Raw genomic sequence first — 6,691 nt, 5'->3', positions numbered from 1 at the left:
ATGATGTGGCCTTGAATGCCACACTCTTCTTCTTCTCATCCTTCTTCTCATCTTTCTTCTCCTTCTTTTCTTCCTTCTCATCTTCATCTCTATATGTATCATCGGTCATGATGTCTCCCAACACTTGGTTTGGTGTCATGGTGTCCAAACCACTCCTTACTAGAATAGTGACCAATGTGCCAAATCTTGAAGGTAAGCATCTCAAGAACTTGTGGGAGAAGTCCTTGTCCTTCACCTCTTCTCCAAGTGCTTTGAGATCATTGACAAGCACTTGAAGCCTATGAAACATCTCCGGCACACTCTCATCCTCCTTCATCTTGAAGCTTGCAAACTTCTCTTTGAGAATGTATGCCTTTGCACCCTTCACGGCTTGAGTGCCCTCAAATGATTCTTCCAACTTCTTCCAAGCCTCATGAGCCATCTCAATGTTCTTGATTTGCTCAAATGTTCTTTCATCCAAAGCATCATGGATGGCACTAAGAGCAATGTCATTATTTTGGAGTAGTATTTCTTCGGCGGCGGTGGGAGCCTCTTCATTTTCAATCTCAATCTTTGTCTCTACCACCTTCTAAACCTTCCTATTGATTGACTTGATATAAGTTGTCATCTTAGCCTTCCAATAGGGATAGTTGGAGCCATCAAATTGGGGTGGCTTCTTTGTGTTGTTGATTTGAGCCATTTTTACACCGAAGGTTGTTAAGCCTCAAATCACGGTGACCTCGGCTCTGATACCACTTGAAAGGTCCTAATGGCTAGAGGGGGGGTGAATAGCCTAATAAAAATTTCTACAACAACACTTAACAAAATGGTTAGACAATTATGAGGCGAAGCAAGTGTTGCGCTAGCCTACTCAAAATGCAAGCCACCTACCACAATTCTAGTTTAGATAGTATCTATTCACACAATAGCTATGACACTACAGTATGTTAGTGTGCTCTCAAAGGCTAACTAAAGAGCCACACCAACCTAGCAAGCAAGCTCTCACAACTAGCTACACTAAAGAGCTTGACAACTAGTTTGCGGTAATGTAAAGAGAGTGATCAAGAAGGTTATACCACCATGTAGATGGAGGAACCAATCAATCACAAGGATGAATAACAATGAAACCAATCACCTCAGAATCAATGATGAACACAATGATTTTTACTGAGGTTCACTTGCTTGCCGGCAAGCTAGTCCTCATTGTGGCGATTCACTCACTTGGAGGTTCATGCGCTAATTGGCTTCACACGCCAAACCCTCAATAGGGTGCCGCACAACCAACACAAGATGAGGATCACACAAGCCATGAGCAATCCACTAGAGTACCTTTTGGCGCTCTGCTAGGAAAATGTCAAGAACCCCTCACAATCACCACGATCGGAGCCAGAGACAATAACCGCTCTTCGCTCGACGATCCTCGCTGCTCCAAGCCATCTAGGTGGCGGCAACCACCAAGAGTAACAAGTGAATCCCATAGCAAAACACGAACACCAAGTGCCTCTAGATGCAATCACTCAAGCAATGCACTTGGATTCTCTCCCAATCTCACAAAGATGATGAATCAATGATGGAGATGAGTGGGAGGGCTTTGACTAAGCTCACAAGGTTGCTATGTCAATGAAAATGACCAAAGGTATGAGCTTCAACTGGCCATGGGGCTTAAATAGAAGCCCCCATGAAATAGAGCCATTGTACCCCTTCACTGGGCACAACGCGGGGTGATCGGACGCTTCGGTCCGATCGACCGGACGCTGGCCCTCAGCGTCCGGTCACGTGATTCACGCCACGTGTCCCCTGCTTTAAATACTATTCATCAGATTTCAATGGTCATCTATTGACCGGATACAGCGTACAAACTGACCGGACGCTCAGCCTCCAGCGTCCGGTCGTTTCTAGTAAGGTTCTAGAAATGATTTTCTTCGACCGGACGTGTCCGGTCATGCTTGACCGGACCCTATGAGCGTCCGGTCACTCAGTGACTTTTCTCTGTGCTGCCTAACAACAAGACCGGACACACCCTGCCAGCGTCCAGTCATTGAGCGACCCAGCATCCGGTCGTTTGACTGACGCCAGTGTCTTCGCTGTTACAACTGACCGGACACGTCGGTTCCTTAGAGACCAGCGTCCGGTCACCTTGTGATCAGCGAGACTAACTCCTTTTCACTTCTAACTTCTTCACCCTTGCTCAAATGTGCCAACCACCAAGTGTATCACCTTGTGCACATGTGTTAGCATATTTTCATAAACATTTTCAAGGGTGTTAGCATTCCACTAGATCCTAAATGCATATGCAATGAGTTAGAGCATCTAGTGGCACTTTGATAACCGCATTCAGATACAAGTTTCACCCCTCTTAATAGTATGGCTATCAATCCTAAATGTGATCACACTCTCTAAGTGTCTTGATCACCAAAACAAAATAGCTCTTATGGTTTATACCTTTGCCTTGAGCTTTTTGTTTTTCTCTTTCTTCTTTCCAAGTCCAAGCACTTGATCATCATCATGGTATCATCATCATCATGCTATGATCTTCATTTGCTTCACCACTTGGAGTGTGCTACCTATCTCATGATCACTTGATAAACTAGGTTAGCACTTAGGGTTTCATCAATTCACCAAAACCAAACTAGAGCTTTCAACACCCCCAGGCAAAACCAAACTGGGTACGGGGGCTCACTGGTGCGATAGTGTCGCGCCAGCCGCGGTGGCGTGGTAGTGTCGTGCCAGTGAGAGTGGCGTGACAGTGTCACGCCAGTGAACCCCCGTACCCAATTTGGTTTTGCCTGGGGGTGCCTCCTCATCTCACCACCGCGCCTGGCGTGATAGTCTTGTCACGTCACCTACTCCAATGGGATAGAGTTGTTGCGTCGCCTAGGCTAGCCGACAGTCATTGGCACAGTGCTCGGTCATGGCTGTCGCGCCAGCAAGCCTGGCACGACAGGCCTAGAAATAATTTTTTTCTTTTCTTGCACACTTCTTAAGACAGAAATACAATTGACACATCATACATAGCATATAACAGTTCATAGATGCCCAACATGGGTCACAAGTTCACAAATAATACATGACCAACATACCATATAACATCAACTCCACATAGTTCATACACGATGAACTTAGTTCACAAAGTCCACATAGTTCACAAGTCATTGACAAAGTCCACATAGTTCAGACAGTCCACACGACGAACAGAGTCCACCAAATGAGCACATAGTTGACATAGTTGTACCATGACCAACATAGGCAATAAAAGAAGCACAAAGTTCACAAAGCATGCTTGAGATTAAGGGTTAGGCGTTAAGGGCTCATGAGGACGACGCAGGCGACCTAGATTTGTCGGTTGGAGATTAGGAGTGCCGACGTCGGAGCGATCACAGACATGTTGTCGCACGTTTTGTCCTTGACCTCATCGTGGGCGTTGGGATGAACTCTACACAAAATATATACAACATAGGGAGTTTGTATCGCTAGAGGACCATCAAAAATCATGTAGTACTTGATGATGACACACGCACCTGAGTTTGTGTACCCTGAAGAGCATCAGCAAGATGGGAACCCGTCTGCTCATCTTGCTCTTAAGTTGGATCATCGATGTCATCATGACCTTCATCGCTGTCGTCTTTGTCATTAGCTCTCCAGTCTATCAATCGTTGCCCTTTGGCTTGTACGGGTTTGTCGTCCTTGCTACGATCTGGGAGGTGGCACTTTAACCTCTTCGGCTCACATGCAACTCAGCTTGTGAGCCATCCGTCAATAGGATGTCAACACCTTCTACAACCATGGTCATGTGAAATGAGAAGTGGTTACATATCATTCCGGGTGAGTAGGAAAATACATAGGCATAGGGGCATTACCTTGGCAGATTCTTCAAGGTATGAATTCTCGATCCCTCTTGCACGTCCAAGGTAAACTCCGGCCTCATTAGAAATGTGAGATAGCTGATTTGCCTAGAGTACATGCATAATCATCATTACCATGTACTTTTCAAGTGAAGTTGCATGAAGGCATAGTTCAAATGAAATGCTTACCATGTAGTTCTCAAGTGGTGGTCTCTCTGGCTGCACGCTCGTCCTTGTCACGACATCATAGGGGTCGTCGTCATCACTCCCTTCTTCATCTATTGGAATGCTGGACAGCAGTGGATGCACACTGATTCTGGTGGACCTGTGAAGCCACGCCAGGTACTCACGGTACTCGGTGGACAAAGACTGCGTCCCACTATCCGGTTCCACCCTCTCTCTAGCTTCCCACTGTTGCACGTACTTTTCATGCTTAACAAGCCAGTTGTTGCCGCCAAACCTTTTCCTCCTCGACACCCTGCAAGGATGATACATATTACATTTTGAGGACCTATACCAAGCATGCAATGGTGAGTCATGATATACACAAAGTCCAGCTTACTCATGCAACTGACGGGTTATCGACTCATGCTGTAGAGGGAAATTTTGTTTCCTACCAAACTGCTTCATCACTCTTTAGGGTAGGTGGTGCTCGACCACATAGTATAAGATCATTGGTACATTGGATCGCTACAACACCTTCTCAGCCTCAACATGTGGGGTCATGTTCAACTCCCGTATGTCTCGTCTGTCATATGGATCCCATTCAACCTATAACTTGTGTTACTTAGTACATGGCCTTGTTCATACTTTGGGAAGAAAAGAAATGGAAGCATCGGTGGTACAATGAACCTGATTCGGAGTTAAAACATCCAAATCATTGGAGTATTGAATGTAGCGACGTTGCGGCTGACCCCGAACCAACTTAATTGCCCTCCAAAGGTAGCATATGGGGGGCAACAATCACCATGTGTCCAAGCCTACAAAACCAAACAATTCTAAGGATGTCACATAGTGCATGCAACATATGAAACACATATACCAAATAAATGCAAGGTACTTACCGAAACTTGGCCTCTATGCACCCATCCTATAGGAATGCGCTCCCAAATCCAAATATGAAGCAAGTATGTGCAACCACCTATGTTTGAATTGGGGTTGGCTCTCCTACATCCCTCACATAGCTACCGATATAACCAAGCAAGAGTGGACGACCCCCAACTATATTGGGTGATGTTTTCCCATGGTTCATGTAGCTAGGGTACGACCACCCATGAGATAGTGTTCCTAGAAGCATTTGGAAAGAGGAAGCTTGCGACCATGTGATACAGCCAGACACGAGCATGACTCTCAACGACGTCCACCGGTGCATGGGGTGGGCACCTATTAAAGCACTACCGTAATGAGGCTAAGCTGACACCCGAGGTCTTCTTCTCCTTCTTCCCTTCTTTAGGGTGGGGTGGTCGGTGGCTGATGGCCGGTAAACTGCTCCACCATATCCTTCTAGTTCTCTGTATCTATCGTGCCTGTCACTGTCGGACCATCCAAGCGAAGGCCCCAATGTAGCCAACGTCTTGCATGAGCACGGACATCTCTCTAGAGGGTAGGTGGAAGCTATGGGTCTCTGGATGCCACCTATCAATGAAGGCGGTGATGAGGGTACCATCCATGTCTGGGAGGCCAGCATTGATAGCTCGAGCTAGGCCTAGAAAACTAGCTCTGGCTCTTGACAGGTACTAGGCGTAACGCTCATCCCACTCGAGCGGTTGGTGAGTTCGGGGATGCAGTGGGACCAAGGCCTAGAAAAAAACAACATTACAATCGATAGCAGGGTTAACACATTATAAATGGCAACGAATTATTGTGTGTAAATGACTTACCGCACCATCGTCGACCATCAAGTGCGCTTGGTGGTCCTTGTTGTAGTAGGTCTCAAGAATGGGGAAGTGCGGGTGCGCCATGCTGCAATTGTGAAAACGATGACACAACGTTAGAATATGGAAAAAGTAAATGAAACATGCTAGATGGTACAAAAACAACAAACAAATGTATGGAATATATAAGCAACACATATTTGAATCTATGTATGTACCTTTATAACCCTAGAACCACTATGACTCTCATTTCATGTTTCTAATTTCTTTGACTTCTTATGCTTGTTATGTGTGGCAGTGGTATGACCGGTTTTGTGGCATTTGGAGCAACAAACCTGTCCTGGTGCCTCATCAAAGTCGCCAAAACCACACATGTCTTCACCATACCCGTTCGATGCATCCATAACTCCTCAGAGCTGCTTCTTTATCCTTCTACCCTTCTTTGTCTTCAGAAGGTCCGGGTCGGGAACATAATCCAACCCATAGTACTCAGGCCATTGTGTCGGATCTAGGTAAGGCTCGAAGCTCGACTCCCACACTTTGAGAGTGTTTGACATGAGGTAAAAAGGAGACATGAACTTTTCACTTTCATGGTCTAGACCCCTGCATCTGCAAGCTATAATGACATGCGAGCAAGGAACATGGAGGAGTTGTGGAATGTTACAAGAGCATTCCACTTTCTCAAGGTCCACCCTATAATTCCTACCACCGTACTTCTCACCCCCCAGGTTCATTCCTCCGGCTGACCTGATATTGCACACTAACCTCGATGGCCCAAAGGCCTCCCCCACTTGGTTGGAAGCTATCTTCTCTGAGAGATCCAAGTGTTTTCTACTGGCTCTACCCCATTTCTTTTTGGACGCCTTTGCTATGTTCCATCGATTGATAAAGTATTCATTGCACTTCCTGAACGAGTACTCCATAATACCTGACATGGGGACTACACGGATACCCTTGAACACCTTGTTGAACGATTATGAAGAATTGGTAGTCATC

Source organism: Miscanthus floridulus, chromosome 4 (genome assembly GCF_019320115.1).
Source record: "Miscanthus floridulus cultivar M001 chromosome 4, ASM1932011v1, whole genome shotgun sequence".
Taxonomy (NCBI): Eukaryota; Viridiplantae; Streptophyta; class Magnoliopsida; order Poales; family Poaceae; genus Miscanthus; species Miscanthus floridulus.
This window is presented reverse-complemented; position numbering follows the sequence as displayed.